This window comes from Triturus cristatus, chromosome 12 (genome assembly GCF_964204655.1).
Source record: "Triturus cristatus chromosome 12, aTriCri1.1, whole genome shotgun sequence".
In the NCBI taxonomy this organism is placed as follows: Eukaryota; Metazoa; Chordata; class Amphibia; order Caudata; family Salamandridae; genus Triturus; species Triturus cristatus.
This window is the reverse complement of record NC_140595.1, coordinates 469,670,755-469,684,439: the sequence shown is the minus strand read 5'-3', so window position 1 is coordinate 469,684,439 and position 13,685 is coordinate 469,670,755. Positions and strand designations below refer to the sequence as shown.

The window sequence follows — 13,685 nt, the reverse complement described above, 5'->3', positions numbered from 1 at the left end:
ATGAGTGGTGATAGCTCCCTTGCGACGGTGACCTTGAACGGCGTGGAGCTGACTGCCGGCGCTCAAGCAACTTTCGGGACCGCTCCCATAAAGCTTTCAGTGCCATCGACCGACAGTCGGAGCAGGACTTGGGGTCGCGGTGCGGATCATTAACCAACATCAGTCGGGTACAAGAACCGCAAGCCTCGAAACCGGGCATCTCTTGTGCACCAGGAGTTGGAAAATAAGTCAACAAAAGTTGAGAAAAAAGTCAGTCAAAAGTGACTGGGGCACTGCTCTCTTCAGATCTGCGCTGGCTGGCGCGGAAAAAGAAGGTACTGACAACAGCACATGAGGGCAGCGTCTAAGTAGCTACCACAACTTCATCCCGGCAACACGACGCGAGCAACGAACGCGGAGCCGACCGACGCCACCTTTCGACATGAAGAGGTACTGCGGACAAAAAACTTTCCAGATCCAGTCTGATGCCTGGGGGTAATTCTAAGGTAAGGAATCTATAACTAACGGGTTTCTTTCAGATTAAAGAGATACAGATACCCCTGCCCTGTGGTATTCATTTTATTGCTGGCACCCGTGTCTTTGTTGATTTTCAGATGTGCAAAGAGCTTTCCTGCTGAAAAGCAAAAAGACCATTTGTAACGTGCGCTCTGAAGGGCCCCCTGCGCGGCGGGCGATAAATGACAATGTGTGCGACCACTCAGGCGCACACTCTAGAGGGAACAGTGGTCACACCTCCGTGTGACAGGAAACCTATTTTTCTACCTTCCCGAGCTCAAGCTTGGCTCAGAAGCAGGAGGGCAGAATTGTCTCTGTGGTCGACAGCAGCACTAGCTTGCTAGCAGTCCCTGAAAGGATGTTACCAGGAGAACAGAGGGGTACAGCACGAAGCCCCCCAGTACATGGGTACATACTTCCAACACTGAAACCGGTGTTGGGATAGGATTCCAACATGTTTGATAGCAAACATGACCACGTTTGGTGCACCTATTATATAATTAGACATCTCGTAATGACTGCTCTCCACTATGTGTCTTAAAATGACTGACTGCACTTACAAAGCCTGGAGAATCGACTCCAGGGTTTGTAGGGGTGTCCTGCTCATGCAGGGGCGCCCTCACGCTTATTACCAAGCACTTTGCTCTCAGGACTGAAGAGCTTGCCAAAGGGGTGACTTACAGGTTTTAGGTGGAGTGACCTCAGATATAAGAAAGCTTCTATTTGTTGTGAGAGGTGCAAGCGCCAACTCCCACAGGCTGCAATGGCAGGCCTGTAGTCACATTTTAAGTGGACTCTCATGGGTAGCACAATACATGCTGCAGCCTATGGGAGACCCCTTGGTGTACCTATGCCCTGAGTACCTCAGTACCATATACTGGGGCCTTATAAGGGTACACCAGTAGCCAACAGTGAATGTACCAAAGTAATTACCATGTCAGTTTAGGGGAGGAAGCACAGTTGCTGGGGTCCTGATTAACAGGATCCCAGCAGACTATTTCAAAATCACACTAACACCAGGTAAACAGCATGGAAAACAATACAAGCAGATCCTACTTTTCTACAATAGACTTAAAATGTTTATGATTAACATTTGAGCTTTGGAAATGGTAAAACAGAATATTTGGTAAAAAAAAGGTTTTTCCAACAGCTAGATCAAAACATTGAACAGGACTACAATGGAACTGATAGCTATACTGAGAAACCAACATGCACATAGTAGTGGACGCATGTCATGCAAAGAATTAACTGGAAATGCTGCCTACGTAATCAGGATTGGTTGAATGATGGAACCATGCATGCAATTATATTGCATGCCTTAACAACATGGTCTTTACTACAGCCATGCCTTTCCCACGCCTGCCTTTACAACAAATATTGTTGTTAAGGCATGATTGGTAAACGCATATGCATGGTAAAGATCACACTCAAGCCACCCCTCCCTGAGCCTTAAACCCAGGCCCCAGCCCGGTAAACCACAGTACTCCCAGCCCTAAAAACGAACCCGACCCCCCCAGCCCTAAAACCAGGCCCTTAGACTTAATGACTACCCCAACCCCAGAAACCCCCGCCTTGAGCCCTAAAACAGGCCCCCAGCCCTAAAAACTACCACCCACAGCATAAAAATCTGGCCCCCAGCCCCCTCCCACAGGCTCTCAAACTGATCCACAGTCCTACGTACCAAGCTGCATCCTGACCCTTCCTGTTACTCCTTCCAATCTCCCCATCCATCCGCTTTGCATTTTGAGTGCTACTGCTTTTACCACGCATATGGACCGCACCATCCTTGTAGTAAGGTGGACGTAAACAGTCCATCCACCGCATTACCAATGAAAATCCTTCTGCTGCAAGCAGCAGAAGGAATTTCTTTGGGCATGCCTTTCTTCTGCTCCCTCACACAGGCAGAAAATATGAACAAAATATCCCCACAATTCTATGAAGGAGAGATGTAGAATCGGAGGGGAGCCACACAATTCCCATCCCACAGTTTTTTACAATATTCTCCAGAAAAAGAAAGTACCCCACTTGAGTGATTGAGCCGATTACCTATGACCAGAACAGACCAAACCAGGGGCCATGTTATCAAGTGGGGACATTGTCGTCTTCCCTATGTTAGCATGTACACGCTGCAGACTGTCCGCTGCTTTGCACACCTGACTACACAAGTTTATTTTGCAAATGCCTCTTTTGATATTTTCACATGAGAACCTACTGCTGTGTTCACACTTTGCAGGTTCCTGGGATTTAGTCTGAACATTGTGAAAAGGTCTTTTCTGGTCAGGCCCTAGCACCTAGACAAAAAATACAGATGCAGCTGTTGTTTGGGAATACGTACTTTAGTCTTATTGGAATACACGGATAGGTAAGAGATTTGTAGAGAGACCTTTCTAGAGAGTACGAGTTACTTACCTTCGGTAACGATGTATCTGGTAGAGACGTAGTCTAGTCAAAGATTCCTTAACTTAGAATATACTCAGGCGTCAGACTGGATCTGGAAAATCTTTCGCAGCAGAACCTCTACCGCCGGGGCCGGCGCAGTCCGGCTCCGCCCTGACGTCGTCCACAGACATGACGTCAGCAGAGCCATATATGCCCCTCCCAGCGTGCTGAAGTCACTTTTCGTCGGAGAAACTTTTCCGCTTTTTCCCAAAAAACTGAGAATATGAGAACACAGTGTGCAAAAATGATGAAAAAATAGGAAGAAATTGACAGGTGAGACAGAGCAGTGCTCTGAAAAGCCACCCCACAAGAGCGAAGGCCAATCAACGTGAAAGGGAGACAAGGATGTGGAAAAACAGCCTGGAGGAGGACAAAGTCCGCATCCAGAAAGTAAAACAGTGAAAGGAGAACAACTCCGGAACACCAGATTAAGGAGAGGTCACCACAAGGTGTCACCAGAAAGACATTGCAACCCCAATAAAGGACCCATAAATGTACAGAGCCAAGAGATCTGAACTAAAAGGCCACAGGGGTGGCAAAGACCTTAAGGTAATGGAGAAGGGAAGAGCGGGAAGGTGGGAAAAAGCATGGATAGATTTCACACCGTACATTCCAGGCCGAGGGCTGGAAAGAACACATGATCTGTCAACATACCGCCAAATCTTGAGAATCGGCGGAATGGAGCAGAGAAACAGAACAAAGCAGTCTGTGTTGGAGTGAGAGAATATCACTTTGCAAAAGGGCAAGCCACCAAAAGGGAGGCGAGTATAGAAAGCCCCAACCTGAAAAGGTCCTCGCAGAACGGGGAGGACAGGTGGGCGTTAAGGAATCTGCGGCTAGACCATGTCTCTACCCGATACATCGTTTCCGAAGGTAAGTAACTCGTTCATCTGATAGAGACGTCTAGCCGCAGATTCCTTAACTTAGAATAGGTACCAAAACCATACCCATGGAGGAGGCGGGTCTGCGACTGAACCCCACCAAGTTCCTGAGGGAACTTAGTCATCCATAAGGCGACTTAACAGCACCGTCAACCTTTGGAACAAACCACAATGAGGACAGTAATAATACCGCAGTTAACCACCAGACTATGAAGCTCTAAAGACAGCGGAAACAATGGGTGGGAAAGGCACCAGAAGCCGTCAAGAACAGCACGAAAACCCCGTTGTGTATACTGGCTTGAGAGAAGGAAAGCACAGAGCCGGAATGCCCACGGCGAAGTGAGAGTTCATAACTTCCGAAAAGGAGATGAACCAACCCAGGATTTGAGGAATCCACAGAATCCAAGGTGGTGACAGAAAGCAAAAGCAATTACCGGTCAACCAAGCAGAACAGTGGAAAAAAGCAGTGTGGAACCTGCGAAGGCATGTGGGGCAGCAGTAACGAGAGGCTGACCCTTACCCAGCAAGTGTCAGCATGGAGAAGCAACCATATAGTAGATATGCTGGAGTAAAAAGGAAGGTCCTGACTTTGCAAGAAGTGGAACTGAACCGAGGGTTTGAGAGATCCGTCAGATGCAGCGTGCCTACTGTAGCAAAGCCTTGAGAGGCGGTAACTGGTATGACAGGCATCGCACAACGGCCCAATATGTACAACAGCGAGAAGGAGCCCTGTTGAAACCAGTACCAGCAAGACACAAGTCACAGCCGTGGCAGGATGCCAATCCACGGCCGGAAGCTGCCGGTAGTACGAAAGCACAAGACACGCCAGGACCTAGGCGGTCCATCACAACATGTGAAAGGGCCGACGATAAGCAGTTGAGCGTCAACAAACAACAGCGAAGACCGGAAGGTACCTAAGCATACCGGAAGATATCCAAGTATACCGTGTGGATGCTGGAACCACACGAAGTAAGCAAGAACCCCCTGTAGGGTAGCGGAAGTAACTCAGAGGCGCACAACAGCAAGAATGCAACGGCCCAAAAGGGAACCAAGCAAACCGGACATCACATAAGAGCTGGTGGTAAAAGTAGACTGGGCCAGGAACCCCAGATACAGCATGAATGATATAGCCTGCACGGATCCGCCGGGTAAGAACACAGAGCAGATACCGAGCAGGAAGAAAAAACGCAGAAAAAAAAAAGAGTCTAGGGTACGCTAAAATTACCCGCAGACATGTGAAAGCTGGATAGGACAATATCCAGGGCAGTAAGCAACATATGCCCCTTGCCTGGGAGGAACAACAGTCCCCTGCAAGGCAGAGTAGGAGAAAGAGCCAGGCACGACAGTGGAAAAAAGTGAGTACGAATGTAAAGGCCCCGGACCCCAATGAGGGAATATTCCAAGGAAAGCACACCCCTTTGAGTGTGCACAGTATGAACCCAATCAAAAGTGTGGAAACACTTGTACGGAAACAGCAGGGATATGGACACTGCTGTAGGATAAGCGGCCAGAAAGATGACAAGACCACGCATAGCAGAAAAGAAAACAAGTTACTTACCTGTAACTACAGTTATCCAGTATTGGTATCTTTCATAGATTCACATGCCTGAACCATTCCCCATCACAGATGCGGGAGTACCACGGTAAATACAAAAGTAGTGCCAAAAATAATAGTAGTAGTAGGCCCCAAAGAAAAGGCTTAAGGCCTAGATCTTAGCAGCCTATCTACATCATTATGGCAAAAGAACCAAGAAATTGGTACCAACCAATCAGCACCCTCTAGAACACTTTCAGAGCCAGTTCTCCTCAGATTTTCCTTAGCCCAAGCGGGAATTAAGTGTCCCAAAACATAGAGAACTGACTCTACGGGGAGGAGGGTGGGTGCATGTGAATCTATGAAAGATACCAATACTGGATAACTGTAGTTACAGGTAAGTATTGGGGTATCTTTCATAGATTCACATGCCTGAATCAGAGTAGCAAGCAGTATACCAAGCATACAGTCGTTTGCGGACGGTGGGAGACTAGTGCTGATACACTCCCAATTGCATCCACAACTTGTCAACAAAAGGTCTAACAAACCAAACCTTATCATTCAAAACCATGTAACCTACGCAAGGAACTGAAACATGCATTGTAACAACATTCTGTGTCAGACATGCCATATCGTAGAAATGTCATTGTCATGAAAAAATGCAGACATATATAGCATATGAAAAACAGAAAAGGTACCTGAAACTGACCTCAAAGAAAAAGATGGCATAGGACAGCTTGTTCAACTGCTGCATCGTCTTGATGCGTAGATTGAAGGCAGTAATGTCTTGTGAACGTGTGGACATACTTCCATGTCGCAGCACAACAGATATTTTCAAGAGTCAACCCAGCAAACAATGCTGTAGACGCTGCTACCGTTCTTGTGGAGTTGGCCTTGGCTTTCCTTAGAAATGGCCTGTGAGCTTTGTCATGACAGAAATGGATTGAAGATGCTATCCATCTGGCAATTGTGGTTTTTGTGACTGCAGTTCCCAGGGTAGTTTGGCCATAAGCCACGAACAACTGGTCAGATTTTCTAATGCTCTTTGTTTTTCTGAAGGTAGAATTTTACACATCTTTTAATATCAAGAGAATGTAGAGCTCTTTCCGCTGGTGTAGATGGATGTGGAAAGAAAGTCCTTAATTTTACAGGTTCATTGAGTTGAAACTGTGACGGTACTTTAGGTATGAATGTAGGATAGGTTCAGAGGGTCACGTAGTCCTGAGTGAAGTGTAGAAATGGTTCCTTTATAGTGAAGGCCTAAATCTCACCCACTCTTCTAGCGGACGTACGGCAACCTTCCAGGTGAGGAATTTGAGTTCAGCCTTGTGGATAGGCTCAAATTGGTGTTTCATTAGTTGCATTAAGACAGTGTTGAGTTCCCACTCCGGTGGATGAAGTCTTATCGGAGGAAACGCTCGGAAAAGTCCTTTCATGAATTGTTTGATCAAAGAGGACGAACATAGAGAAGGAAGTTGAGCACCCTTTCTGAATCTGGAAAGTGCGGCTAAATGGACTTTGACTGATGAGAAAGTAAGCCCAGATCTTGCCAAATGTAACAAATAAGGAAGGATCTGTTCGTTCCGCAGGAGCTTCCACCGGGTGAACACTGTTAGCTTCGCACCAACAGCAAAATCGCCTCTATTTTAGACAGTAAGTCTTAATTTTGCTGTGAGCCTGTGATTTTGTCAATATGTCACGACAGTCCTGAGGGATGTCAAGGTCCTTGAATTCAAAGAAACCATGAGCCATGCGTGTAAATGTAGAGACTGAGGGTCCGGGTGAAGCACCTGACCTTTGTTCCTCAACAGCATTGTGGGTGTCGGAAGAAGACGGATCAGCTGGTCCTGGGATAATAACAGAAGCTCTTGGAACCAGTACTGGCGTGGCCATCTGGGTGCAATCAGGATGAGACGGCAGCCCTCCAACTTCATCTTGCGTATTACTCTCAGGTTTAGAGGTATCGGGGGAAAAGCGCAAGCACAAATCCCTGACCATCGCTTGGACATGGCCTTCCCCCTTGATCCCTGTAGAGGGTATCTGCTGGCGTAATATCGGCATTTTTTGTTGTCTTGTTGCGAACAAATCCAGTGCCGGTTTGCCCCAAGCTCTGAACACCTTGAGCACTTGAGTCTGCTCTAGCTCCCATTCGTGGCAGTCCGATTGGGCCCTGCTGAGCGTGTCCGCTAGGGTATTGTGGAGACCTCTGACATGTTCTGCTCTGAGGGTTATGTTGTGGAGGGTGACCCATTCCCACAACTCCTGAGCCTCTCTTGACAAAGTTGCTGATCTTTTCCCTCCTTGCTTGTTCACGTAAAACATGCTGGTGGTATTGTCGGTCCAAACCAGTACCGATGAACCTGCAATCCTTGGAAGGAAAGCTTGCAGGGACATGAAAATTGATATGTTGTTTCTTGTACTCTGGAGACCACTTTCCCTGTGTCTGTAAAGCTTGGAGATGACCTCCCCATCCTTCCATGGAGGCATCTGTAGAAAGAACAAAATCTGAAATATCCTGTATGAAAGTGAGTCCTTCTGCTAAGTTGGGCATTTGTGACCACCAATGCAGAGCGTTTTTCATGCGTGGTGTGACTGAGGATGTTGTCGAAGGAACCCATGACCTGCTGCCACTGAAGGTGTAGCTCCTCCTGTAGAGGTCTCATTCGGAGTCTTGCCAAAGGGACAAGATTTATTGCTGAAGAGCACATCCCCAGGAGTGAAGCAAACATGCGGACAGAAACGGACTTTCTACTGGAAATCAGAATTGCCAGCTTTTGAAGACGAACCTGCCGTTCGTGAGATAAGAATGCCCTGCACTGGACGGTATCCAGCAGAGCTCCTAGAAATGGAAGGACCTGCATCGGGCGTAACTGAGACTTGCTATTGTTCACAGCTAGCCTCAGAGAGTTGAAAAGATGAAGAGACGCTGTCACAGCAATCTTGACTGCTCTTTCAGAAGGACCCTTGATTAACCAATCGTCCAAATACGGGAATACTTGGATTCCCCGGGATCTTAACGTTGCTGCTACAGGAGCTAGGCACTTTGTAAAGATCCATGGAGCAGATTTTAGCCCAAACAGGAGCACTATGAACTGATAATGGGTGCCAGCCACAGTGAAGCGAAGGTATTTGTGATGCTTTGGATGTATTGGGATGTGGAAGTAAGCGTCTTCTATATCCCGAGAAGCCAGAAAATCTCCCTCGTTGAGACAACCTAGAATTTCCTCAAGTGTGACCATGCGAAATCCTTGCTTTTTGAGGAATATGTTCAGGTTGTGAAGGTCTAGAATCGGACGCCATTCCCCTGATTTCTTTTTGATAAGAAAAAAAATTGGGAATAGAAACCTTTCCACTTTTGATGTGATGGAACCTTCTCTATTGCATTCTTGAGAAGCATCATTAAAGCTTCTTTGAATAATAAGTGAAGACGAGGGGGAGGGGGTCCCTTGGGCGGAGTGGTGGGTGGCTTGGTGACAAATTCTAAGGTATGACCGTTGTTCACTAGCTCTAGAACCCATTGTTCCGATGTAGTTTCTTGCCACTTGTCCACAAATGCTGACATTTTCGCGGCCACAGGGAGAGGAATAGGAGTGGAAGGCGCCCTGCGGAGATCACTGCTTTCTGTTGGCGTCCCGTCCTTGATTTTGCAATCTTTTTCTTCCGCCTTGACGAGAGAAACCAGACGTGTTGGATTGCCTGTATAATGATTGGAAACAACGACATCACCCCTTCACAAGACCTCTGCAACTCACTCGCCTCGTACTTCCATCGCAAGATCGCCGACATACACAACAGCTTCGGCGCACAAACCACGCACCCAACCGCTGAACCAACGCCCCCCCACCACAACACTCCGCGCCTGGACCCCAGTCAGCACCGAAGACACCAGCCGCACGATGAACACCATCCACTCCGGATCACCTTCCGACCCCTGCCCCCACCACGTCTTCAACAAGGCCGACTCCATCATCACACCCCAACTACGGGACATCATCAACACCTCCTTCCACACCGCCACCTTCCCGGAGAGCTGGAAGCACGCCGGGCTCAGCGCCCTCCTGAAGAAACCAACAGCGGACCCCACCGACCTCAAGAATTTCCACCCCATCTCGCTCCTCCCTTTTCCTGCCAAAGTCATCGAGAAGACCGTCAACAGACAGCTCGCCGCCTTCCTCAAGACGAACGGGTCCCTCGACCCCTCGCAATCCGGCTTTCGAGCCAACCACAGCACCGAGACCGCACTGATCGCAGCCACCGATGACATCAGATCCCTGCTTGACAACGGGGAAACAGCGGCCCTCATCCTCCTGGACCTCTCGGCAGCGTTCGACACTGTCTGCCACCGCACCCTAGTACAGCGCCTCAACAACATCGGGATCCAAGAGAAGGCACTGGAGTGGATCATCTCGTTCCTCGCCGGAAGAACTTAGAGTCCGCCTGCCCCCATTCAGATCCGAAGCCTCCGAAGTCATCTGCGGCGTCCCACAAGGATCATCCCTCAGCCCAACCCTCTTCAACGTCTACATGAGCCCCCTCGCAGCCATCGCACGCCAACACAACCTCAACATCATCTCCTACGCCGACACCCAGCTGATCCTATCCCTCAACAACGACCCCGCCACCGCCAAAACCAACCTCCAGGAAGGGATGAAAGACGTCGCCAATTGGATGAAGAACAGCCGTCTGAAACTGAACTCAGACAAGACGGAAGTCCTCATTCTGGGATCGTCGCCCTCCGCCTGGGATGACTCCTGGTGTCCCCCTGCCCTGGGCGCCACTCCCAAGCCAACGGACCACGCACGCAACCTGGGCTTCATACTGGACTCCTCCCTCTCAATGACCAGACAAGTCAACGCCATCTCATCATCATGCTTCAACACCCTACGCATGCTCCGTAAGATCTTCCGATGGATCCCCACCGAAACCAGGAAGTCGGTCACCCAGGCACTCGTCACCAGCCGACTGTACTACGGGAACACCCTCTACGCCGGAACCACAGCCAAACTTCAGAAAAGACTCCAACGCATCCAGAATGCCTCCGCACGACTCGTCCTGGACATCCCCCGACACAGCCACATCTCCAGCCACCTGAGAGACCTGCACTGGCTACCCGTCAGCAAGAGGATCACGTTCAGACTCCTCACCCACACACACAAGGCTCTCCACGACCTGGGCCCCAAGTACCTCAACAATCGCCTGACCTTCTACACGCCCACCCGCCAGCTACGGTCGACCAACCTCGCCCTCGCCACCGTACCACGCATCCGCAGAGCCACCACCGGAGGAAGATCCTTCTCCTACCTGGCAGCCAAGACCTGGAACTCCCTCCCCATCCACCTTCGGGTGACCAAGGACCATCTCTCCTTCAGGAAGCAACTCAAGACCTGGCTTTTCGAGCAGTAATGAACCCCACCCCCCCCCCCCCCTCCCAGCGCCTTGAGACCCTCCGGGTGAGTAGCGCGCTTTATAAATGCTGGATTGATTGATAAGTTTATATTGGGGCTGGTATTGTCTATTCTCCTGGTTTTGGTATCCTCCTCTAGAGGAAAACCCACGCCCTCTTGCACCTCTGAAGGTTCCGCGTTTGTACTGCAATGAACCCAAGGATCTTGCCTTATCAGTATCAGTTTTTATTGCTTGGAGAGCTTCGTCTATGTGTTTCCCAAACAACGATTCGCCATCATAGGCCATATCCAATATTTTTGTCTGGACTTCCGGTCTGAAAGTGGTGGCCTCAAGCCAACCCTGGCGTCTGAGTACTGCTGCACCAGCCAGCTGGCGAAAATTTATATTCACAATGTCTAGTGCGCAGTCTATGGTCTTGGATGCCGCGCGCTCTCCCTCTAATACAATTTTTCGTGCTTCCTGTCTCTTGTCTTCCGGAATGAGCTCAATAAGTCCAGCCATCTCTGACCACATTTGGCGGTCATAACGCCCTATTATTGCTAGGGAGTTAGCTGCTCTGATGGAGGCAGCTGCCATTGTAGAAAACTTCTTGCCGATCAAATCAAGACGCCCCTCCTTGTCAGGCGGTGTAGTAATGGGTGTGCCGGGTTCTTAGATCTTAGTTGGGCACCCTGGGAAATGATCGAATCGGGTCGAGGATGGCCAATGCGACAGGATGGACTATTGGCTGGAGTACGGTAATTCTTGTCTATCCGTGGAAGCACAGCTGAAACAGATGCAGGATTTTTCATGATTTTGACCCCTTCTTTCCAGATGTATTCAATTATGGGGAGAGCTCTTGTGATCTTTCTGGATTCCTCCTTAAAATCATGTAGGAAGCATTCAGATTGCTCAACCGTAACAGGCAAGTGAAATCTAACAGCTGCGCGCTGCATTAGATTATGAAATCCCCCTATATACTCAGGGGGCGAATCAGATGGTAGAGGAGTCGGGGGGAAGGCATAGGGATAATCCAAGGATCTGTCGGATCTGGAAGTTCACCCTCTTCAAATTCCTCTTCAGAGGTCGTGTCCGGACCCTGACGCGGGTCATGAGGAGGGATGGAAGCTGAGGCGCTGGAACAGGAGCGTCCGGTGAAGGCAAAGGATCCGGAACCGGCCCAGGTGGTGGTGGAACCTGCGGAATGACTTGTGGGGGAAAACGCTGTCTGTAATCTGCGAGCATGGCTTGCAGGTCTTGTATCAGAGTTGGAGGCAGATGTGACATCTCACTCTGGCGAGGTTGTCTATGGTAAACTCTGATGCAGGACGACAATGTCCTCTTGATAATATTGTTCCTGATAATTTTCCTCCTCTTCATCATCGTCATCCTGACATTTGATGTGTAGCTCAGAAGGATGGGGAGCTATTCCAAATGGTCCTTCGTCCTCCATTTCCTCCTAGTCATCATGCTCATCCTGCACATATGTTTCCAGGAGATGTGAGGGAGTAAGCGATGAAATATCGCTATATTCATGTCTCTGAAATGTTTTCAGCTTTAAACTCCTAGATGAAAACAGGAGTAGAATGAGTACGAGCCATTGGAGGTGCCGCAGACGGAACAGGCAAATCCCCAGTCTATGGAATGGTCGTCGACGGGCTCTCCGTTGATGGCTTGGTCGTCAATGGGTTCTTAATCATCGTCGTCTACGGGCTCAACGTCAACAGGACCCTCGTCGACGGGCTCGACGTCCACAGGACCTTGTTCAACAGGACCTTCGGCAACGGGGTAGTAATCAGCTGCATCTTCGTCAACACTTCTCCATCGTTGACAGGTTTCTTTGACAGGATAGTATTCCTCGTCAACAGTATAGGAGAGGTGATAGACGTCTTTTGCAATCTTTTGCCTCATGTTTAGGGTAGATGCAGTCCATACGCTGGTCATCAACATGGACTCTCTTCTTGGCGCAGGTTCTGCAGGACTTGAACAAGGCTTCTTGTCAGACATGAATCAAGTAGAATCTGAGTGGCACTCAGGGAGACTCCCTTCCACACGACGTGCGGTGAAAATCTGAGGAGAACTGGCTCTGCTGAGTGTTCTAGAGGGTGCCGATGGCTGATTGGTTGGTACCAATTTTTTGATTCTTTTGGCATAATGATGTAGATAGGCTGCTAAGATCTAGGCCTTAGGCCTTTTCTTTGGGGCCTACTATTATTATTTTTGGCACTAGTTTTGTATTTACCATGGAACTCCCACCTCCGCGACGGGGAATGATTCAGGCATGTGAATCTATGAAAGATACCCCAATACTGGATAACATATGCTAATCCACTACAATGGAGGACAAACCAAGAAGGGGCTGTACGTCCAAGCTGCACCAATAAGAACAATAATAGGCAGGCCGCACAGCGGCAAAGAGGGTGTCATATGGGAAAGAATGGCGAAAACAAGGTGTCTCACCAGGCGTGTGAGATAGACTTCGCACGGCACTGAACCTATGCCAGGTTCCGATGCACTACAGACAGACCAACCCAAATGCGTAACAGAGCAAAGCTATACAAGTATCACTGTAGGAAGAGAAGTGGCTCCCAGCAGGATGTCCGCTCGAAGACTCCATAGGAGCGTACCAAGGCAAAGGTAAAACCTAATGCCAGCAAAAAGCCCAAATAGGGTAAGGCTAATCCCCAGGAGGGGAATCCTCTTGGGTTAAACACAGTCAGAGGACTGAAAAAACCAGAGAATCAGCCAAAATGCTGTGCTGAACGAACATAGAGATGGCTAACCAGTCATGAACACTAACCGGTCACTATATCAACCTGTGCATTAGGATGTGCACCGTAAAATAATGCAGGGAATATGGCACCAAGATTTATTGCAGCCCGGACAAAAGACAGGAGACCGCTGAATTTGCGTGGCGATCAAAAAGATCCACTCCATTGATCGACAGATCC

At 49.0% G+C, this 13,685-nt stretch overlaps 1 protein-coding gene across 8 annotated transcripts in view; it reads right to left on the bottom strand.

Moving 5' to 3' along the window:
• The window catches only part of TDRD12 (tudor domain containing 12), a 3,486,095-nt gene that overhangs the window by 1,981,785 nt on the left and 1,490,625 nt on the right, over window positions 1–13,685 (bottom strand). The window lies entirely within an intron of this gene.